Source organism: Rana temporaria, chromosome 4, assembly GCF_905171775.1.
Source record: "Rana temporaria chromosome 4, aRanTem1.1, whole genome shotgun sequence".
Lineage (NCBI taxonomy): Eukaryota > Metazoa > Chordata > Amphibia > Anura > Ranidae > Rana > Rana temporaria.
Window position 1 is genome coordinate 274662175 of NC_053492.1, and position 25147 is coordinate 274687321.

General features: G+C 42.8%; 1 protein-coding gene and 2 non-coding genes across 4 annotated transcripts in view; 2 read left to right on the top strand and 1 right to left on the bottom strand.

Moving 5' to 3' along the window:
• Nucleotides 1-25147, bottom strand: part of FAM184A (family with sequence similarity 184 member A) — a 307530-nt gene that overhangs the window by 166938 nt on the left and 115445 nt on the right. The window lies entirely within an intron of this gene.
• Nucleotides 3629-3748, top strand: LOC120938147. Its single transcript, XR_005748790.1, has one exon. It is a non-coding gene; the product is annotated as a 5S ribosomal RNA (ribosomal RNA).
• Nucleotides 17194-17265, top strand: TRNAG-UCC. Its single transcript has one exon. It is a non-coding gene; the product is annotated as a tRNA-Gly (tRNA).

Consider the following 25147-nt stretch of genomic DNA (forward strand, 5'->3'; position numbering starts at 1 on the left):
GCCCTTTTCAGCGACTCCTAATTTATGGGAGTTTTGCAATGCAAAACAGTTTTGTTTCATTCTGGATTTTGTACATTAGGAAGTCTCTTCATTGGAGAATTTGTAAAGAACACCAAGTTGCCGATTTCTTCAGTTTTTGGGAATTCAATTGGCTTTGGCATTATTAAAATGTATTAATGGTCTTTACTGCTCATAAGGGCATAGTTCAACTATTACTGGCTAGAAGAACATAATATATTATAACCAGCACAGTGATTAGCTGCACTAAGCGAACCAAATGGGGGATTTACTAAAGCTGGGGAATTCAGAATCTGGTGCAGCTGTGCATGGTACCAAATCAGCTTCTAACTTCAGCTTGTTTAACTAAGGCTGGGTTCACACTGATACGTCACGACAATCATACGACTTTCATCCGACTTTGCTCTGCGACATCAGTCCTACATCGGTCCCACATTGGTCCGACATCCATCCAACTTGCATGAACAGGATACTACTTTGATCCGACTTTGTGATAGTCTGACTTGTCCTTTGACCAATCAAAACAATCCCAGTGTGAGATAAATTCCATTTACTGCTGCTGTAATCACCATGTCGGATGTCAAAAGTCGGATGGTTAGGACAAGGATCCTACTTTGATCCGACTTCAATGGTATTCAATGGGCTGAAGTAGGACCAAAGTCAGACCAAAGTAGTACAGCGAGCATTTTCAAAGTCGGGCCGACTTGTGATTTTCACACGTCATGCAACATGAGCTCCCAATGTTGGAGCGTTTGTCGTACCAGTGTGAACCCAGCCTAAACCTGCAGGCTGATTGGATTATCTGCACCAGATTTTGCACGCTCTGGTTTTAGTAAATTCTCCTACGTTTCATATGGTGACCATTGTCCACAAAGAATATTTAAAAAAAAATTGGAGGCTAAACTGGAGGCAAAAAATGATTTACAAGAGAAACAAGTAACATGATTATTGCATGACAAGGGAAGAATATTTTAAAGTGCGCTTATGGTCAGACTATGCACAATAAAGAATATACATACAGTATTCATAAGCATAAGCAGCTAGCCAATTGACCAGTAAAGTAATTTATTCTCGAAGATCCTCATAATACAAAAACTTAGAAACATCTGTTGTATGTTAAAGTGGAGTTCCACCCATTTTTTTATGTTTGTCTGTGCTGCATGCCCTAATCTCATAGTGTTCAGAATGGACAATTTTTATTTATTTTGTTGCTTGTAAATACCTTTATTTTGTAGTCCTTCATTACTTCCTCCTCCTTATTAGCCTAGGCTATTAAGTCACAAGGCTATTCGCAAGGGTTTCTGGGATAGGCATCATGTATCCCAGTAGTCCTTGCAAATGGCCTATTTGCATAGAGAAGGGGCGGCAACTTCCTCCCGTTGCTATGGAAACCTGACTGAAACCTATTACATCGCTTGTGCAGCACTGAGCATGTGCGAGATCTGCAAGGCTGAAATCCAAGAAGTCATACAGTCTGGCTTCATGATGCCCACACTTAAGATGGCCACGGTCTATTTCTAGATTATAAACTAACTAAATGCTCTAACAACCTAACAAAACGGACCTTAGTTTACAGACTAACTTTACTAGACTACATTAAGCTTGTGTATTACAGGGGTATTTATATTTAAAAAGTAAAATTGTGGGTGGAACTCCCCTTTAACATTGGTGGGCTGGTAGGCTGGTAGGCTGGTAGGCTGCCAAGAGTCTGCTCTCCACAGAAAAGTAGACTATGTTCACACTAGCCTGCACAGTAAAACGCGGGCAGCTAGTGTAATTTTCGGGAGTAGTGTAATTTTCATTTCAGCGCATCGGACTGATTACTTATTCTTTATTTTTTCTTTAACTTTTTGGGGCTTCATACATGTGTCCACACAGCAGCACTATGCGTTGCATTGCAGTGTGGTAAATTGCAGTACCATTCAGTGTGCTGCAGAAAAATGGAGACCAGTTATGTAGCATACACAAAACATGCAGGACGTGCATGAAAACTCAGGTCACCACACATAATTCGAACTAACCCTAAATGTAACCATCTCTTATATCAGTGCCTCTGTTATGATCCTTGAAGACACATTTTTCCATTATTCCTATAGCTACATAGGTAAGTAATGGCATGTTTCAGATTGCTTTCACTGTTTGTTCTGAATTTATAAATATTTTAGCCTGCTTAGTCTGGGCACAGGTTTATATTATATACAGGGTGGGCCATTTATATGGATACACCTTAATACAATGGGAATGGTTGGTGACATTAACTTCCTGTTTGTGGCAGATTAGTATATGTGAGGGGGGGGGGGACTTTTCAAGATGGGTGGTGACCATGGTGGCCATTTTGAAGTCGGACATTTTGAATCCAACTTTTGTTTTTTCAATAGGAAGAGGGTCATGTGACACATCAAACGTATTGGGAATTTCACAAGAAAAACAATGGTGTGCTTGGTTTTAACGTACCTTTATTCTTTCATGAGTTATTTCCAAGTTTCTGACCACTTATAAAATGTAAAGTAGATAGTGCAGCGCTAAAAATCCAATAATAGAAAGTCCATAGTAGAATCTTTTCTAAAAGTGACTGGTGATGGGTAAAAATCATGCAGGTGCTGTAGAGTGGTAATGAGTAGAAACACCTCCACCAATGGTAGTAATGGCCGCTCACCTCACCAATATGACCCTCTGTTAGATAAGGTCATAAACAGCATTCCCATAAGGGTATCTCCAAAGGAGGTTAATCCAGCAGTGATATGTGATAATCTCCAAAGGAAGGTCAGCAATCAGGCATCAGATCCAAATATAAAACAGAAAAACAGCACATAGTGTTTCTCCGTGGAGACAATATAATATAATAAATTTTAATGAATAAAAACGCACTTACAGAGTATAGGCACTCAATCTAGTGCCAGAGGTAACAGACAAGTGTGTAGCTGTGATCGCGGGTGACGTCACGCTCTCCCTACCGAACGTTGCGTCCCTGGGGCGGGACTTCTTCAGCGGATGTACAAGTGCGTTTTTATTCATTAAAATTTATTATATTGTCTCCACGGAGAAACACTATGTGCTGTTTTTCTGTTTTATATTTGGATCTGATGCCTGATTGCTGACCTTCCTTTGGAGATTATCACATATCACTGCTGGATTAACCCCCTTTGGAGATACCCTTATGGGAATGCTGTTTATGACCTTATCTAACAGAGGGTCATATTGGTGAGGTGAGCGGCCATTACTACCATTGGTGGAGGTGTTTCTACTCATTACCACTCTACAGCACCTGCATGATTTTTACCCATCACCAGTCACTTTTAGAAAAGATTCTACTATGGACTTTCTATTATTGGATTTTTAGCGCTGCACTATCTACTTTATATTTATGCTCAGGAATTTTATTAATTGAATCCTAGTGTTCAGCTGCTTGTTGTTTTATGTGTTTATATTGCGCTGATTATACTTTATATTTTGCACTTATAAAATGTGTTCAATGTGCTCTCCAGTGACATGCGGCAAGTGCTACGCGGTGGGCTCATGCTGAATGAATCTAGGACAGCCGCTAATGTTTCTTCATTAGACCCCTTTCACACTGGATACGCCTATAGCGGAACGTTAAAATCGCGGTAAAGCCTACGGCCACATCACCCTGAAAGCGCCCCGATCTCGTCTGATCTCGGAGGCTAAGCAGGGTCGGGCCTGGTTAGTACCTGGATGGGAGACCGCCTGGGAATACCAGGTGCTGTAGGCTAAAAAAAAAAAAAAAATGTAACGCTCCGCTATAGGCGTATCCAGTGTGAAAGGGGTCTAATGAAAAAACATCAGTGGCTGTCCTAGCTTCATTCAGCATGAGCCCACAGCGTAGCACTCGCCGCATGTCACTGGAGAGCACATTGAACACATTTTATAAGTGGTCAAAAACTTGTAAATAACTCATGAAAGAATAAAGTTACGTTAAAACCAAGCACACCATTGTTTTTCTTGTGAAATTCCCATTTGATGTGTCACATGACCCTCTTCCTATTGAAAAAACAAAAGTTGGATTCAAAATGTCCGACTTCAAAATGGCCACCATGGTCACCACCCATCTTGAAAAGTTTCCCCCCTCACATATACTAATGTGCCACAAGCAGGAAGTTAATATCACCAACCATTCCAATTTTATTAAGGTGTATCCATATAAATGGCCCACCCTGTAGTATAATATAATATTATCTGACATGTTTATTTGTGTCATGCATTAACTTGTAATTGTTATTAAACATTTCAGGATAAATAGAAGTATTTGTTTATTTTGTAAGTTTTGGAAATTTCTATTTGCTATGACAGTATGTTTATATAAGGTTGGATGCACATAATGCCCTTAGGGACATACAAGCTGTTTATAAATGACATGAATTTAGTTGGAGCTTTATGCTACTCATCAACACAAAATAGTCCCTAATTTCAAAAAAGGAAACAGTCTACAAAGGTTTCCAATTTATTTATAAATATTAAAACGACTTGGTTGGATATATTTATCTGCTTTGCTGTTGAACTCTTCAATAAGTTGTAGTTCAGTCAATTGCCTTTAGAAGCCACATAATTACTGGTAGTTGGGTTGAATTTGTGGGCAATCAAGATGGCACATGATCTGAAGATGTATACATCCATTTCTGGAAAGCCCTACAGCAGGGTTTCTCAACCAGGGTTCCTCTAAAGGTTGCTAGGGGTTCCTTGAGCAAGGAACAATTTCTGCCTCTCTGATAAGTTCCCACTGACAATATTGATCTTTTTAGCTATCTGTAAGGAGTTAATTCTTCCCACTGACCATCACACTAATGTACAGTGCCTTGAAAAAGTTTTCATACCCTTTGAAATTTTCCACATTATGTCATGTTACAACCGAAAACATAAATGTATTTTATTGAGATTTTATATGATAGACCAACACAAAGTAGCATATAATTGTGAAGTGGAGGGAAAATGATAAATGGTTTTCAATTTTTTTTTTACAAATAAATATGTGAAAAGTTTGATGTGCATTTGTATTTAACCCCCTTTACTCTGATACTCCAAACTAAAATATAGTGGAACCAATTGCCTTCAGAAGTCACCTAATTAGTAAATAGAGTACACCTGTGTGTAATTTAATCTCAGCATAAACACAGCTGTTATGTGAAGCCCTTAGAAGTTTGTGAGAGAACCTTAGTGAACAAACAGCATCATGTAGGCCAAGGAACACACCAGACAGGTCAGGGATAAAGTTGTGGAGAAGTGTAAGCAGGGTTAGGTTATAAAACAAATATCCCAAGCTTTGAACATCTCACTGAGCACTGCTCAATCTATCATCCAAAAATGGAAAGAGTATGGCACAACTGCAAACCTATCAAGACATGGCCATCCACCTAAACTGATAAGCTGGGCAAAGAGAGCTTTATTCAGAGAAGCAGCCAAGAGTAGCTCTGGAGGACCTGCAGAGATCCACAGCTCAGGTGGGAGAATCTGTCCACAGGACAACTATTAGTCATGCAATCCACAAATCTGGCCCTTATGGAAGAGTGGCAAGAAGGCAAGACCAAAGCTATTGTTGAAAGAAAGCCACAAGAAGTCTTGTTTGTAGTTTGTGAGAAGCCATGTGGGGGACACAGCAAACATGTGGAAGAAGGTACTTTGGTCAGATGAGACCAAAATTTTACTTTTTGGCCTAAAAGCAAAACGCTGTGTGTGGCGGAAAACTAACACTGCACATCAAATACCTAAACACATCATCCCCACAGTGAAAACATGGTGGTGGCAACACCATGCAAGAACATGGGCAGCTGGTCAGAGTTGATAGGAAGATGGATGGGGCCAAATACAGGGCAATCTTAGAAGAAAACCTGTTAAGCCATGTAAACATGGCTGGGAATCCCGTCAGGAAAAAAATGTCGGTTTTCCTGACGGGAGTCAAATAAAACTGCCGTTCTTTTGAATGGCAAGAACGTGGTGACATCATAGACTACGTCGAGCCGGGGCGCTCGTCACATTCGATGCCGTCGCCGCTAATCTTGCTACACCCCACACTAACCTTGTATGCTACTACGCATGCGTCAAAAACGTATCGAGAATGTGCGGGTTTACCTCAGACAGGTAAGCATACAGACGACCGTTTTTCTCGGCAGGAAACACTCTGCCGGGAATCCCGACGGGAAAATACAAAGCAGGTTCTCTATATTTCCCGGGCAGTTTTCCTGTCGGGAAAACTGCTAGGGAGTATACACATGGCCTGGATTCCCAACCAAATGCTCTCCTGGCAGTTTTCCTGCCGGGAAAATCGGTTGTGTGTACAAGGCTTTAGAGTCTGCAAAAGACTTGAGACTGGGATGGAGGTTCACCTTCCAGCAGGACAATGACCTTAAACATACAGCCAGAGCTACAATGGAATCGTTTAGATCAGGGGTGTCCAAACTTTTTTCAAAGAGGGCCAGATTTGATGAAGTGAACATGCGTGAGGGCCGACCATTTTGCTGACATTCTTTGAACCATTAAAATTTGGTGTAAGTGTGTTTGCCCGAGCACTAATACACTGCCCAACAAGAATTCTCCTGCCTTTGTGGGTGTGTGTGGTGAAGAGATGAGCTTGGGCGTGTTATTTGGATATACCGTATTGATCGACGTATAACACACACCTTCACTTTAGGAGGGAAGTTTCAGAAAAAAAATGTAAATATAGAACTGTGAAGCAAAATAAGGGTCATTGCCCATCAATGCAGCCCAATCAGTGCCCATCTGTACGCTTGCCATTGCCATGAATGTAGCCTCGCCATTGCCATGAATGCAGCCTCTCCATTCCCAGGAATGCGGCCTCTTCATTGCCATGAATGCAGCCTGATCAATGCCCATCTGCAGCCTCGGAGGGGAGGGGGCGGGACAAGCGCCAACAGATTACATACAGGAGAATCTCCTGTTTACACAGCAGCCTCCTATGATAGACAGAGGAGTCATCCAATGGCAGCCCAGTAGACGAGACTTCCTATTACAGATGCCGCCGGGTAAACAGGAGATTCTCCTGTATGTAATTTGACAGCACTCATTCCCCGCCCCTCCCTGTCCCCTCCGAGACAGCACCGATAAATACAGTATATATCCAAATTACCAGGGGGGCCACATTAAACTGGAACGGGGGCCGCAATTGGCTCCCGGGCCGGACTTTGGACATGCCTGGTTTAGATCAAAGCATATTCATGTGTTAGAATGGTCCAGTCAAAATCCAATTGAGAATCTGTGTCAAGTCATTAAAATTGCTGTTTACAGATGCTCTCCATCCAATCTGACAGAGCTCGAGCTATTTGGCAAAGAATGGGCAAAAATGCCACTCTCTAGTTGTGCAAAGCTGGTAGAGACATCCCCAAAAAGACTTGCAGCTGTAATTGCAGAAAAAGGTGGTTCTACAAAGTATAGACTCGGGGGGGTTGAATACAAATAGATGCCACAATTTTCACATATTTATTTGTAAAACATTTGGAAAATAATTAATTTCCTTCCACTTCACAATTATGTGCCACTTTGTGCTGGTCTATAACATAAAATACATTTATCGTTTTGGTTGTAACATGAGAAAAAATTGAAAATTTCAAAGGGTATGAATACTTTTTCAAGGCACTGTATCATGAGTTGTAGCTATAGTCATTTTTAGCAGGGGTTCCCCAAGACCGGAAAGTTATTTTAAGGGTTTCTCTGTGTTGAAAAGGTTGAGAACGGCTGACCTAAATTTGGTAGACAAATTCTTCATGTACACTGGGCATTTATCCTCAGTGCATAAAATCCTGGTGTTTTGGTGGTGCAGACAAGGGAGCAGCCATACTGTCCTGCTCCACTGATGGCAGCCTGTAAAGCTCTATGAGCTGTTGCTGCTGGATGGTGAACTGGGTAAAACTAACATTTACTGTAGGGCAGTATGCGATCCAGAGACAAATGCTCAGAAATTCAGAATGCAGACTACTTGCATTTTTAGAATTCGTCCATGGGGGTATAATGCCCTACACATTGGTACCACCCGATGCACCATCTAGCCCTGTCCAGTGGTAGCAGCTTTCAAAGTTTTACATGCTGCCAGCAGTGGTGCTGGAAAATGCACCCGTGCCTTCCACATGCACCAAAACGCCAGGGTCTCATAAAGTGAAACTAAACCCCAGTGTGCATAAGGCCTAAAAATAGCATGCAAAACAAGAGGCTATCAAATCATGTTCAGGATAAAGTCGTAGAGAAATACAAATCCCAATCCCAGTTTATGAACATTGCCTATTAACCAGTTGCCGACCAGCCGCCACAGTTTTACGGCGGCAGGTCGGCTGCACAAAATCACGTAATATTACGTGATTTCGCATTTTACCCACTAAGCCCCCTGCTCGCCCCTGGTGCCGACACGCGTACCTGGCGGGCGCGATCACCGCTGGGCACCCACGATCGCTCGTTACAGAGCGAGAACCGGGAGCTGTGTGTGTAAAAACACAGCTCCTGGTCCTGTCAGAGGGAGAAATGACTGATCTCATGTTCATACAATGTATGAACAGCGATTTGTCATTTCCCCTAGTCAGTCCCACCCCCCTTCAGTTAGAACACACCTAGGTAACATAATTAACCCCTTCCTCGCCCCCTAGGGTTAACCCCTTCCCTGCCAGTGAAATTTTTACAGTAATCAATGCATTTTTATAGCACTGATTGCTATAAAAATGCCAATGGTCCCAAAAAGTGTCCGCCATAAGGTCGAAGTACCGATAAAAATCGCAGATCGCCGCCATTACTAGTAAAAAAAAAAAGTATTAATAAAAATGCCATAAAACTATCCCCCATTTTGTAGACGCTATAACTTTTACGCAAACCAATCAATAAACGCTTATTGCGATTTTTTTTTTAAAAATATGTAGAATACGTATCAGCCTAAACTGAGGAAAAAATAGTTCTTTTATATATTTTTGGGGGATATTTATTACAGCAAAAAGTAAAAAATATTCATTGTTTTTCAAAATTTCACTCTATTTTTGTTTATAGCGCAAAAAATAAAAACCACAGAGGTGATCAAATACCACCAAAAGAAAGCTCTATTTGTAGGAAAAAAAGGACGCCAATTTTGTTTGGTAGCCATGTCGCACGACCGTGCAATTGTCAGTTAAAGCGACGCAGTGCGAATCGCAAAAAGTGGCCCGGTCATTGACCAGTAAAATGGTCCTGGGCTGAAGTGGTTAAATCTATTATTTTAAAAGGGTAGGAACAACTACAACTCTGCTTATAGAAGGTTGTCCACAAAAACTTAGTGACTTAAACTCCCTGGCGGTAATCCCAAGTTGGGCTCGGGGTGAAATTTTTATTACCAAAAGCGGTAACCCCGAGCCACACTCGGGATTGCATCGCAGGATCCAGGCAAAGTTACTTAACTTGTCCCCAGGATCCTGCGATGTTCCGTGTGTGCGGGCTGTGTCCTACGCTCGATCTATTACAGTGGCGGGCTTCGTTCCCTGCGAGCGCCGAGACAGAGACAGAACCTGGCGCCAAATTCAAAAAGTAAAAAACACCTTATACATACAGTACAGATTACATTACTGTATCAAATAATTTCACATCCCCTTTGTCCCTAGTGGTTTGTCCAGTACCCTGCATGTAGTTTTATATTCTAAATACTATTCTTTCTGCCTGTAAACTGGAGATTGTCCATAGCAACCAAAAAGTGTCCGTTTACGTCAAAAGTGGTTTTAGAGCAGCTAGAAAACAGCGATAGTAAATAAGAATCACTTGCAGAAATGAGCGATAGTGATTCGTCTAACGGCTACAATTCTGCAACTGAGCAAATTTCAGTGTTTTTAATTTAATTGCATTATTGAATACATTTTATTATTTGTTATAATTATTTATAGTTATTTACTATATTATAATTTATGATTTTGTGTTTCAAACTTTATCATACCCGGGATGTCTACTAAACTCTTGTTTGGACAGATTTAAGTGAGTTATTCCTAAGAATTACAGGCCTACAATATAAAACACAAAATTTCCATGCAAAACAATGTACCGCTTTGAGCATCAAAAATCTGACATAATCATACCGCCAGGGAGGTTAAAGAAGATGTGAGGCCAACAGTAATGCCCCATACACACTATCAGTTTTCCTGCAGGTTTTTCTCTTCAGTTTTACCAAAACCATGTAATATGAGGTCAAACCTTAAAGAGTTGTAAAGGAAACATTTTTTTGGGCTAAAATCAATGTCTGCAAGGTAGACAGACAGAATAGTGTAATAATTCTGTTAAAAAACAAGTAAATACCTATTAAATTCCTTCATCTATATCACCTCCGGCATTCTAGTTTCTGTTCTCTCATTCACTTCCTGGTTTGCAGTGTTCGTTCATGTAAGAACTACATTTCCCAGTATGCATTGCGGCACACCCAGTAATTCACACCTCCTTGAAGTCTCTAACACGTAGAGAGCGTCCTGCCACACAGATGTAGTTCCCAGGAGGGGGTGAGCACTTTACTGACCACCGCAGTAAAGCCTCCCTTCACGGTGGTGAGTAACAATCAGACAAGCAGGAAGTGAACAGAACAGAGAAGAAATAGAAAATGCGTGGGAATGCTGAATAGCTGAATTGCTAAAGCCAACTGGGTGAACAGCTTAAATCCGTAAGAAAAAGTTGAAGTGAGAATCAGCATTCCCACTAATTAGCATCTTTTTAAAAGTAATTACATTTTGCAGGAGCTGCCCCATAAAATTGCCCCCTAAAATTTCTACCATCAAAACTGCCCCATCAAATTGCTCCCATCATATTACCACCAAACTACCATCAAATTGCCCCCATCAAACCTGCCCCCATCAATAACTACCCCCATCCTATTGCCCCATCAAAAACTGCCCTATCAAATTGCCACATTAAAATCTGCCATCAAAATTGCCCCATCAAAAATGTCCCCATTCAAAACTGCCCCCATCCTATTGCCCCATCAAAAACAGCACCGTCAAAATTGCCCCTATCCTATTGCCCCACCAAAAAGTGCCCCCATCCTATTGCCCCATCAAAAAGTGCCCCTATCCTATTGCCCCATCAAAATGTGCCCCCATCCTATTGCCCCATCATAACGTGCCCCCATCCTATTGCCCCATCAAAACGTGCCCCCATCCTATTGCCCCATCAAAAAGTCCCCCTATCCTATTGCCCCATCAAAAACTGCACCCTTAAAATTGCCCCTCCTATTGCCCCATTAAAAAGTGCCCCCATCAAAAAGTCCCCCATCAAATAGTCCCATTAAAAACTGTCCCCATCAAAATTGTCCCATCCTAGTGCCCCCATCAAAAAGTGCCCCCAAACTGCCCCCATCAAAAGTGCCCCCAAAGTGCCCCCATAAAAATGTGTCCCCAAACTGCCCCATCAAAAGATGCACCCCATCAAAAAGTGTCCCCATCAAAAAGTGTCCCCATCAAAAAGTGCCCCCAAACTGTCCCCATCAAAAAGTGCCCCCATCAAAAAGTCCCCCCTATCAAAAACTGCCCCCTATCAAAAACTGCCCCCCATCCTATTGCTCCATAAAAAACTGTCACATGCTCTCATTGACTTCAATGTTAAAAAAATAAAAGTGTTAAAAAGAGTAATATTTTAAAAAGTATAAATAGTAGAAAAAAATCTGTCACAAAGACCATTATCGCCAAACAGTATGTTGTTTACCGGGTGCTCGGGTTCGGAACATTGCAGATTGCATGGACAGATTATTGGATGGTGCTGGAGAGGACCCAGCTGTCATGGGATATATTGGTACCAATGACAAAGTCAGAGAAAGATGGAGCGCCTTACAAAATGATTTTAGGGACTTTGGGGCCATATTGAAGAAAAGGTCCCCCAAAGCAATATTTTCTGAAATACTGCCTGTACCTCGAGCCACACCACAGACAGCAAGAGCTTCTGGTACTTAACAGGTGGCTGAGGAACTGGTGCAGGGAGGAGGGGTTTGGCTTCATGGCGAACTGGACTGACTTTTCAGGCCGTTACCATCTTTATAGTAGTGACGGATTGCATTTAAATGGGAGGTGCAGCTTTCTTGGGATTGAAGATGGCCAAAATGTTGGGAGAAAAGTTAAACCAGGTGATGAGAAGAGGACGATTTGCTAGTGAATATGAGGGAGAGGATCTTCATTTCAAGCCATCATGACAGGAATCCACTACGTCATCAATCTCTTAAAAGATTCTCATAAGCAGCTTCTGAATCACCAACTGTCAATTTGGCTGGACAAACAAGACAATTGGCTGTTCCTAGAAGAGGGCCAGGTACGGCTGTACCAACACAGGTCCCTACAATGGTGGCAGCTGCCACTCCAGTAACCGCAGGATCGTCCCATCAGCCCTCTATTTACCTTTCTGCAGCTTCTGAATCACCAACTATCAATGTAGCTGGACAAACAAGGCAATTGGCTGTTCCTAGAAGAACACTCAACAAAAAGTCTGAGGAACCCTCCCAGGGACCAGGTACGGCTGTACAAACAGAGGTCCCTACACTGGTGGTGGCTGCCACTCCAGTAACTGGAGGGTCTTCCCATCAGCCCTCTATTTACCTTTCTGCAGCTTCTGAATCACCAACTATCAATGTAGCTGGACAAACAAGACAATTGGCTGTTCCTAGAAGAAGACTCAACAAAAAGTCTGAGGAACCCTCCCAGGGACCAGGTACGGCTGTACAAACACAGGTCCCTACACTGGTGGTGGCTGCCACTCCAGTAACTGGAGGGTCTTCCCATCAGCCCTCTATTTACCTTTCTGCAGCTTCTGCAGAAGCTTTAAGGTTCGACACAACATTGCCCAAACATAATCACCTGTAAAAAAAGTATCTGAGATGTTGGTGGTAAACAGCCTGATAGACCCGAGGGGAACCGAACCAAGCCCTCCAAAAGTTGCCAAGAGTGTAAATGCAGACATTAAGTTTTAAGGTTAATCAAAAATATAACACTCTAAGGCCCCGTACACATGACCAAACATGTATGCTGAAACTGGTCCGCGGACCAGTTTCAGCATACATGTTTGGTCGTGTGTAGGCGCGAGCGGGCAGATTTCCAGCAAACATTTGCCCGCCGGGCCTTTTCCCAGCAGACAAATATTCCTGGACGTGTTTTAAAACCGTCCGCTGGAATCCTGCCCGCTCGGACATGTACAGTCGTCAGTACAGACCTACCGTACATGTCCGAGCGCCGCTGTCCCTCGCATGCGTCGAATGAGTTCGACGCATGCGTGGAAGCATTTAAATGGCAGGCCCGCCCACGTCGCCGTGTCATCGCCGCGACAATTGTCGCGGCGACGACGCGGCCACGCCCCGCGTATTGTTTACGCACAGACTTCTGTACGATGGTTAGTACAGCCATCGTAGAGAAGCCCTCGGGCAGACATGTACGGTGAAAACGGTCCGACGGACCGGTTTCATCGTACATGTTTGCTCGTTAGTACCCGGCCTAAAGGGAAAGGTAGAACAAAGGGGGAGTATGGAAGAGAGAGAGAGGGAGGAAAGGGGGGAGAAGGGAAGGTTGGAGGAAGAAGGGGGTGAGGGTTTGGGGGAACCCCCACACCCCTTCCTTACCCGCAACTTTCCACCCCCCCTACTTTCCTCCCTCTCTGCCCCTTCCATACTCCCCCTCCCCTTGTTCTACCTTTCCCTTTAGAATGAAATATTGTTGATTAACCTTAAAGTATAATTAATATATAAGCCCTAGGATGGTGGCGCTGCTGAACCGATTAGGTTTAGAAGATTGTGGGTGTCCTTTAATAATAATAAACAAGTGTTGGGTAACCTGTATAAGGGCTTGATCCAATGTATATGGACTCCCTATGGACACACGCTAGAACAATAGAAGCGTATGTAGGTTGCCCCGTTAATAGTGCTGAATAGAACTTGTTACCAAGTGAGTGATTAATTTTTGGACCTCCACCATGGGTTGGTGTCCAATTGTGTTGAAGAAGAATCAAAAAATGAAAAAATATTGGTAAGTGAAAAATACGAAAAAAACATACAATTCAGGTCAGGACCCTGTGCAGGCCAGTAATTCAGACCAGACCCTGTGTAGGCCTCCAATTGCAGGGAGAACCTATGATCCAAATGTGCTCAAATGTGACTCAATCCCTAATGTCCTTAGGCAAAAACCTTTGAGCTGGTTCATGAAGGGCATCAACAAACAATATATAATAACGACAGGTGCACACAATCAATAGACACCAACGGCTCCCGTTGGCTCCCAATAAAAGTGCATGTGAATTGGATTGATCCCTTGTGAATAGGTGATAAGTGGAATGTGATATCAGGTGTGCGGTCAGGACACTGTGCAGGTCAGTAGATTAAAGCTTGTGGTTGTAGCCCAGAGATAGGGGCTGAAATGGCAATAATTTCCCCAATGGGGCTCCTATCAATTCCTGCAGCCTAATTAGTAAAAGCAATCCACAAAATATTACAGACAGCAGTGTCGGACTAATCCGAAATAGAAAAAAAGAAAAAAAGTAAATAAAAATAGATAACAATGACAATCCCCCCTAGCAATGCTACAGTCCACAGAGATAATTATTCTATGAGCAAATAGGGGTTCCACTAGTCTTGATGGAGAAAGTGGGGTCAAAGTTCAGACATCAAAGCGCAATCCCTGAAAACAAGATATAGCAGAATATCTGTATAGTGACTTCAAGTGCCGATCCCTCACAGATCAATATTCAGTGACTGTTGTAGGTCCCCACTCACCAGATGTCGGTACCCCTGAGGGGCAAAAGGTGATAGGTGGTGGTACCTTGATTTCTCCTGTTGCACAGTCCTCTGTGTTGGATTTCAGGCGTTGCAGCTTCTCAAAGATGTGAGAAACACACTGGGAGTATATTTCGGGCAGGCACTGTTGGTGTCACTCAAAAATACAAAAGAAGGAGGTCCACATAGCGTAATATGTTTTTAAAAAAATCTAAAAATAAATTTATTAAAGAAAAAGATTAAAAAGTAAGTGGAGAACCTCCACAGCAAGTCCCAGAGGCACCTGGGTTGATCCCAAGTAAAAAACTAAAACTTAAAAAAAAATTATTAGCCAAAAGACAGTTCGCTTAGCTGTCCGCCTGTCTCATGTATGCTGGAAACCGAAGCTGCCGACACCGCCGGTAAACTCTTCCGCGGGCGTCCGTGTCAGTCCAGGCAGCTCGCAGCTGGGATGCTTGGCGTGCGGACAAGCTGGCGGGCGTGCGTGCTTGCGTAGTAGCCCTGACGCGTTTTGTCATGTGACTTTTTCAAAGGTGATACAAGCTCCATACGTACATGGTTCTTTTATGTTTCGCAGCAGATGCATCCCGCCTCCCAAGGGGAATGTGGCAAATGGCAATTGGATATAGTAGTTCCCGTGGAAAATCCTCCCACCTATTAACCCTTGGTAGTACCAAATATACGAAGTGGGGATAGACATATGCCGCCGTCTTTTAAGTAACAAAACATAACATGTATTAAAATGCATACAGTAAACAGATGGATGCTATAATGGCCACTCTAGTGATTCTTAATGTGAATGATTAGTGATGTTATTTCATTATGAGAAAAAAAATCACGTATGTCTGAATCATGAAGAAAAGTGAAACTTTACAGCTCATTATGTATTCTTACTATCAACATGGAGGGACTAGGAAATAGAGAGCCTGCAGGATAAACCAAAAACAAAGAGAACTAGATTGTTGAAACAAATGTGTAGGGAAATGTGGGTTTTAAGTATGCAAAATTAGAGAGCCCACCTCGGGCTATGTAAGTATGTCCACAGGGAAATGGTGCAGGTTAGTAGGCTGCAGTGTTGGCCCACAATAAAGAGTAGGTGGTGCAATCGTGAGGAGGGAGATGTAGGTTTTAAATATGCTAAATTAGAGCGCCCGCCGCGGGCTATATAGGTATGTGCACAAGTAAATGGTGTATGCTATTCTCTTTTATTGTTATAACCTTAAAGTATAATGTCTACATTTACACTCTTGGCAACTTTTGGATATAAGGCAGCTATTGGAGCACTCGGTTTGGTTCCCCCCGGGCCTAGCAGGCTGTTTACCACCAACATCTCAAGCACGTTTTTCCAGGTGACATGTTTGATCTATGTATTGTCGATCTACATAAAGTAATTGATTATGTTGTGAAGTTTGGAGGCCGGTATGTTTTTAAGGCGTGTGTTGGACCGGCTATGAGAGGAGGTTGAAGGCCGGTATGTTTTTGAGGCGTGTGTTGGACTAGCTATAAGTGAAGGTTGAAGGCCGGTATGTTTTTGAGGCATATGTTGGACCGGCTATAAGAGGAGGTTGAAGGCCGGTATTTTTTTGAGGCGTGTGTTGGACTGGCTATAAGGGGAGGTTGGAGTCCGTTATGTTTTTGAGGCGTGTGTTGGACCGGCTATAAGGGGAGGTTGGAGTGCGGTATGTTTTTGAGGCGTGTGTTGGACGGCTATAAGTGGAGGTTGGAACTCTTTTTGTCTTCAGAGGTGGGAGAAGTCTTTTCAGCTTTATTTAGGCTTTCTCTGCTGGAGAAATGAGAACTCTTCCCGCCAGTGAGGTCCTTCGTGGAGAAGTCCAAGGCCTCACTCACACGGGGTGTATGAATCTGTACCCTGTGTGGGGGCTGCGTTAACCCCAAAAAGGACATCCATGTTGGAGCAGTTGCGTGGACGCACCCTGGGTGTGTTCGGGGCCGTGCACCGGCACCCACACAGATGTCACATTGGGTACAGTCACTGCACCCCAGTTAACAGCAATGGGACTGCCTACACGGGATGCTGGGAACATCTGTGCAACCCCATTCTGGTAAACATGGCCCTCCCATGGGGTACGGATTAATACCTCCCAGGTGAATGAGGCCTAAGGGTGAATGGAATATTTATCTCCATTGTGTTGCTAATTTGGGGAACACGGTACTCCTCTTTATTGTTATTTGGGTGTGTTTTATTATAGGAGTGTTATATATTGTAGTTTAGGATAAGTTTGGATTTCTTGTGAAGGCACTTTAAGTGAACATAAGTGATTTACCCCTCTCAGCGGGGGCGGGCCTTAGAGAACAGGGGCCGCATATGGGCAGCACAGAGGCTTAGGGGTTAGCCTTGCAACACTGGGGTCCTTGTTTCAGATTCTGACCAGGACACTATCTGCATGGAGTTTGCATGTTCTCCCTGTGCTTGCGTGGGTTTCCTTTGGGTACTCCGGTTTCCTCCCACACTACATGCTACTTTTGCGTTGGTGGTGCAGTGGTAAGCATAGCTGCCTTCCAAGCAGCTGACCCGGGTTAGATTCCCGGCCAACACCATCTCCAATACTTGGAGTCCTCAGAGAGAAAAGCGCTATACAAGGTCAATGCAGAGTATATATTAGCGGTGGAATAAAAAATGAAGAGAATGTGTGGAATGTTTGAGGAAGAAAATGTTCCCCCAGAATCTATAGAAGGAGAACCCAGCAACCGATAGAAGATTTGATGTATAAATTGTGTATGACAAGTAGATCTTTTGGGCGTGAGAGCAATTTATAGAAAAGGAACAAAGATATTTTTTTAATAAGGGAATTTCCCCCAGTGGGAAAAACGAACGAGGAAGTGAAAAGAGGAATGTCTGCAGGTAAAGGATGCTTATTATGAAAAAATATTTTTTCCTTTACAACCCCTTTAAGAGTTTCAATTTGTATGCAATCAGGCAGGCCCTTGCACTACATGGTTTTGGTAAACCTGAAGAGAAAAACCTGCAGGAAAACTGATAGTGTGTGTATAGGGCTTGACTCTGAAGGAGTAATCATCAATGGGATATTATACTGTATACAACTCAATGTTGGGATATATGGAGGAAAGGAAAGCCACTGCTGAAAAAAAAAACACATCCTCTTTGAAGTATGTTTGCAAACAAGCATTTGGAAGATAAAAATCATGTGTCAATGGCAATCCTTTTTTATCAGCAATAGTTGGGAAAATAATTAAGATTAATAGCAAGATGGATGAAGCCAAAAACAGAGCAATTTTATAGAAAAAAACAGTTTCAGTCTGCAAGAGACCTGTGGAGTTTTACATTCAAGCAAAACACAACGTCAAAACTACCATAGTACAGTTTTAAAAGAATAAGTGCATTTTCAAATGCAGTGCACTTATCCTTTTTGTTCATCCCCACCATTCCCACTGGGCTAAGATACCCTATCAACCCTCTTCCCAGATGCATACTTAGCTCGCATTAGTGCCCATGAATTCCAGTATTTTTTACAGCCTTGCTCCCGGGTTTGGGGCACGCATGTGCGCATCCCCTGTTGTGATTGGACACAGAAAAAGTTTGGCAGCTGATTTTAGCCAATGATTTTGGCTGTAGTCAGTTGATCGGCTGTGGCCAAACACACACACAGTTCTGTATTTACAAAAACACAGAACTCTGAACTCTGTGTACAGGGAACAATGATATGTCTGGTTCTTCTCTCTGCAAAGCAGGGAGAAAAAACAGACAAATAGCAAAATAAAAGTAACACATATTACACATTGTGAGGCACACAGTTAACTCTTTAAGTGCCCCTAGATGACCTCTTCCCAGCCAGTGTCATTAGTACAGTGACGGTGCACACTGTCAGCACTTTTTTTTTTTTTTTTACCAAAAATGTAGCAGAATACACTTTGGTCTAAATTTTAGAAGAAATTCAATATATTTTTTTTATTGTATGTGTCTTATAAGAAAAAGTAGAATTATAATAATAATAAAAAAAAACCCAGTGGTGATCAAATGCTATCAAAATAAAGCTCTACTTGTGTAAACAAAACAAAAATTATACAAATTTCATTTGTTTACAGTGTTGCATGATCGCACAATTTCCAGCGCAGTGCTGAATAGCGAAAAAACCCTGATTATAAAGGAGCTCAACTGGTTAAAATTCATCTTTAATCTTTCCCATTGTCTCCATAGTGATAAATGCCAACTGTCATACTGGTAAGCCTTTTCATCCACTCTTTCATTCAACACTTCACAGGAGAGCAAGTGTGTTTTATTTCCTTCCAGAAAGCTATTTTCACAAACGTTACTGTTCTCACCTTCTAAATACAATGACATTAGCACTGGGGCTTTTAAGCTTAATGACATTTGTAAGTGGTGTATGTACAAAGGAATCAATAACAACCTACTAACATAGAGGGTCTCAACTAGCAACTAGCTAAATAATCCATCACTGCCAGATAAGCTTTACAGAATCAAGAACTGCAACTTGGTTGTTAAAAAATGCCTTAAAAAAGCAAAATGTTCTATTTTTTTTACAGTAGAAAATAGATGACAGTTGCTATGAAAATTGTTTGATATTGCTCTCATTGCAAAGCTTTGCTTGTCTATAGCAGGCCTAAGGTTGTGGATATAAGTATTGGATAGCATGGCTTGCTGAATTCTATGGTGCATAAGGTTAAATGCATAATGTTTCACAGTGTGATCTGATCAGAGATAGAGAATTAGAACTTGCAGTGGATTGAGCTGGTGCGCTCAACACAAGCTCAGACTAACTGATTCACTCAGTTTACCAAATCACTCCAGGTGAAACATAACAGAATAAGCAGTGGGACACCAAACCAGAATATCCACACTCCAAAGAACCAAAGGGTGACCACCAGTTAGTTAAATGTGAAGGGGTTTTGAAATGGTTCAGGGTGCCTTCAATACCCTTTGAGTTCCTCAAGAAGTTGCACTGAACTGCTCATGGGTTTCTTTAAACTCTCTCGGTTTCTTCTAGCTGCTTATGATGTGACACAATCTCAATGACTTGACTTAGGCCCCTTTCACATTGAGAAATTTTTCAGGCGGTACAGCGCTAAAAATAGCGCTGCTATCCCACCTGAAAAACTCCTTCACTGCAGACTCAATGTGAAAGCCCAAGGGCTTTCACACTGAGGCGATGCGCTGGCAGGAGACAAAAAAATCTCCTGTCAGCAGCATCTTTGGAGCAGTGATATACCGCTCCTTCCCATTGAAAACAATGGGAAACCGTGGCAATACCGCCCGCAATGCGCCTTTATAGAGGTGCATTGCGGGAGGTATTAACCCTTTATCGGCCGCTAGGGGGGGTTAATACCGCACCGCTAGCGGCTGATTCCCGCGGCAATCCCGGCGGTATAGCGCCGCTATTTTTAGCGGTGTTATACTGCCACCGCGGCTCCCGCCCCAGTCTGAAAGGGGCCTAAGGGTGAAAGCAATTCAGTCGCAAACAATTGCCTGTGTACATAATACGTAAACGACAAACAGAGATTACTCTATACAAGCTTTTACACCAAGGAAGAATCATTAAATGGGAGAGGTGACAGAAAATTATGCACTTTGGGGCATTAAAAAGGTAACTTTTAGAGTTTTCAAAAAACATACATTCATGCTGCAGCATCGGTCTGATGCTACAACTATCCCCCCATTGGTTCTGACTGCTGATCACTCATTTCTTGGTCAGCTTTGAGCATGTTCCAAAGGTGAACTTATCCTACTGGGCATTCAGACTGTGCCTGATCAATAGGTAATGCCGCATACACACGAGCAATCCATCCGATGAGAACGGACCGATGGACCGTTTTCATTGGTTAACCGATGTAGCTGACTGATGGTCCGTCGCGCCTACACACCATCGGTTAAAAAAACGATCGTTTCAGAACGCGGTGACGTAAAACACAATGACGTGCTGAAAAAAACGAAGTTCAATGCTTCCAAGCATGCGTCGACTTGATTCTGAGCATGCATGGATTTTTAACCGATGGTCGTGCCTACTAACGATCGGTTTTGTCCTATCGGTTAGGAATCCATCGGTTAATTTTAAAACAAGTTGCCTTTTTTTTAACCGATGGTTAACTAACCGATGGCGCCCACACACGATCGGTTTTGACCGATGAAAACGGTCCATCAGACCATTTTCATTGGTTTAACTGATCGTGTGTACGCGGCATTAGACTGTCTGCTTATGCCTTGACTTAGATCTGTCTGCCTGCTCATTCCCTAGATTACTCCTGTAAATTGTTTGAACTCTATTCAGCTTGACTGTGCTTATCCTGATCATTTGCTTTTTAGCTTTTTTTTTTCAGTTACTTTTCTGTCTACCTGTGTCTGGAAACTGGACTCTTTAGTGCAGGTTCACACTACCGCGACTTGGGATCAAACTTGTGTCGCCCCAAGTCGCGCGACATGAGAAATTCAATTGAAGTGAATGAGAGCCGTCTTAATACACACTACTGAAGTCACTTCGACTTCAGAAAAGGTTCCTGTACTACTTCATAGCGACTTCTAGGCAACTTGTACCCATAGATTTCAATGGAAGTTGCCTATAAAGTCGGATCACTGTCTTAACTGAAGCAACTTTACAGGAAGAGAAAATAGTTTACTCAGACAAACCCCTCCCTCCCACAGAGCTGATTATTCTGTGATTGGCCACAGCCAATGTCGCCTGTCCTGGAGGCAACTTTAAGTTGCGTTGTAAGTTGCTCCAAGTCGCGCTGAAGTTGCCTTGCAAAGTCGAGCTGTAAGTCAGGTTGCCCTTGTGTGAACCGGCTCTTAGGTTTGGTTTGTTTGTGCCTGATCTGAAACATCCTACTGCTCTCTGTTTATTGTTTGCTCTGACCATCTGACTAAAAACTTCTGGTTCACATATTTTATTGTTGGAACAATTCAGTACAGAACAACAAGAGAGCATTATATTTTGAAATAGGCAAGTCATAAATAATCTATATAAAATAACAGGAGTATACATGAATTTCAAGCAATCTTCAAAGTGAATCCACAGTGTAGGACTGCCTTAAAGGAATATTCAATTCTAAGGCCCCGTACACACGGCCGAGGAACTCGACGTGCCAAACACATCGAGTTCCTCGGCGAGTCCAGCCCTGAAGCCGCCGAGGAGCTCGGCGGGCCGAGAGCTCCCATAGAACAACGAGAAAATAGAGAACATGTTCTCTATTTTCTCGACGAGTTCCTCGGCGGCTCCATCGGGCCGAAAGTGTACACACGACAGAGTTTCTCGGCAGAATCAGGCTCTGACCGAATTTCTCGCTGAATTCTGCCGAGAAACTCTGTCGTGTGTACGGGGCCTAAGTATTTTTGTTTTTTTATTAAAATAAAAAAACATGGTATGCTTATCTGCTGTGTGCAATGATTTTGCATAGAGCTGTGCTATACCTTACCTCTTCTTTGGTGGTTCCCCATTGGCAATCTCTGCTCCTCCTCTCTTCTGAGTGCCACCATAGCAAGCCCTGTGTTATGGGGATACCTGTGCAGGTGCGCTCTTGAGTTAGGCTGTGTACATCCATAGAGATACACAGCGTGACTTGGCCTACACCCCTTGGCTCTATACTCTTAATGAAGCCTGTGAAACCAGGAAGTAAGGACAGCGGAAGGGGACAACACCGGCGGGGTCTGTGCTGGATCGAGGGAGGTGTCAGCTAAGCATTTGGGGGGAAACAAGCATTTTTACAGCGTGTTAGCGTTAAAAAAAGCGATATTAAAACATTCATAAAACGCTCTCCATGCACCTCAATGGACCCTTTCACACTAAATCCTGCAAGCAGCATTGTTGGAGCAGCTTTTGGGCGCTGAAAAAAATGCTCCAAAAACGCCCCTCTCCATTTAAATGAATTGAAAGCGCTGTAAAAACGCCTTACCCTTTCACACTGAGGCGTTGCACTGGTGGGGCGTTGAGAAAAGTCTTGCAAGCAGCATCTTTGGAGCAGCTTTTGGCTGCTGATAAAGACACTCCAAAAACGCCCTCTCCATTGAAATTAATTGAAAGCACTGTAAAAACGCCTTACCCTTTCACACTGAGGCACTGCAAAAACGCCTTAAAACAATAGGGTCTTAGCGGTGCTTTATCAGCATTTTTCGGGCGCTGGCAGTGTGAAAGGGCTCTGAAAGCACTCACAACGCTTGAATAACGCTTGAAAAATGCCCCAGTGTGAAAGGGGCCTAAGGTAAAAAAAACACCTTGGCCCAGATTCTCAAAGGACTTACGATGGCGCAGCGCCATTGACGCCGTCGTAAGTCCTAATCTGGCCCGTCGTATCTATGTGACTGATTCTTATAATCAGTTACGCATAGATATCCATTAGATCCGACAGGCGTAAGTCTCTTACGCCGTCGGATCTAAACTGCAATTTTTTTTTTGCCCGCTAGGTGGCGCTTCCGTCGATTTCCGCTTTGAGTATGCAAATTAGCTAGAAACGCGAATTCCCGAACGTACGCGCGGCCGACGCAGTAAAGTTGCGACATTTATGTTAGGCTTTTCCCGGCGTAAAGTTGCCCCTGCTATAAGTATGGCCGTCATTCCCGCGTCAAAATTTTTAAATTTTGCGTCGTTTGCGTAACTCGTCCGTGAATGGGGCTGGACGTAATTTACGTCCACGTCAAAACCAATACGTCTTTGCGGCGTATTAGGAGCAATGCACACTGGGAGATTTCCACGGATGGCGCATGCGCCGTTCGAGAAAAACATCAATCACGTCGGGTCACAGTGGATTTACATAAAACACGCCCCCCTGATCCAAATTTGAATTAGGCGGGCTTACGCCGGCCGATTTACGCAAAGCCGCCGCAACTTACGGAGCAAGTGCTTTGAGAATACAGCACTTGCCCGTGTAAGTTGCGGCGGCGTAACGTAAATCGAGAAAACGTTACGCCGACGCAAAGATACGCCATTCTACGAGAATCTGGCCCCTGGATTTTAAAACCAAGAGAAAATAAAGCATACACAAAATATGAATCCCACAATGCAGTGTAGGCACCTGCGCATTGGTTTCTGATACACCTGCACTATATCTGGAATGTGGCCTTTCCTGCAATCATAAAATTACTTTTAAGATTTAGAAGGTCAGTTTTATGTCAGTTCAAACTGGGCACATGAAAAAAGAATATTTCAGTAAAAACATGTACAACATATAAACAAACATGTTCTTCCCCTCTGCCACATTAGTCTTCTACAAGACATTTTAACATGATATTGCTACAAGCCATTTTTTTTAACAATGTCCGTAAGCATGACAGTGATCAGCAATGCAAGGGGACACTTCCCCGCTAAACATTAATGTGAGAGGGAACTACACTGGTCACCAATGTAAGTAGAAGGTGTCATAATAGCACCTTCATAATGCATAATGATCAAAAGCACCATTAATTGGATGCTAAGCATAGGATCAGAGCCCACTTGAGGTTCCTCTAGTGTTTCAGTCTAGCTCGGGCCAGAGGGAGGTAATAAATACTTGCATATGTTACACTTACACATCCTTTACCATGCAGGTTTCTAATGTGTAAATCTGATACAGTGCCTTGAAAAAGTATTCATACCCCTTGAATTTTTCCACATTTTGTCATGTTATAACCAAATATGTAAGACTAGGTTCACACTATTGTGAATTGGATGTGGTTTTCCCTGCATCCAATTCGCATGTCAGGAGATTGTGACTGGCTCCCTATGGGGGCAGCATATTGCATGTTGATTGATGGAGGCTTCCCCTCCCTGTTATTCTAAGACACAGGCGAGGCTTGATACAAGCCTGTGACTGGCAGAAAGCCGCCCACACAATGTTATTGCCAAAAAATAAAGATTTGATTTAAAATATATATTTGTATGATGATTTTTTTCAATATATTTTTTTATTTTTGCTCTTTATCCCAAAATTAGTTTTTGTATGTGACCAGCAGCAGAAGACTAGAAGAAGACTAGAAGATCCTCCTGCTTATGTTTCCTTGCAGTCAGGGTGGCCAAGATCTGGGTCATGTGACAGCTGTATATTGATTAGTAAAAAGGTACTTAGATTTTATTTTTTTAAATAAATCACAGCGTCATCATGCATACACAGAAAAGAAGGAAAAATGTAAATGAACAGTGTGTATTTAATATCATTTTAATCATCACTGTGGGAACAATGTTATTGAGAGAATACTTGGGAATCCTTTCAATCTAGACTGACTCTTTTACTTCCACATCTCGTTTTTTTCCGTCTGCTTCCCCCAGCTACAGCCTTAGATCATTTATTTTCTGTTTCTGTGTTAGAGAATTGACAAATATTAAAATCCAGCAGTTACAAATACTGCAGTTGCTGAGTTTTAATAAATGGACACTTACCTGTCCAGCGCGCCCGTGATGTCAGCAGCCGAAGCCGAGCAGTCGCTCGTCTCTCGGCTGCCCCCACTGCCATCCTCAGTGAGGGAATCAGGAAGTGAAGCGT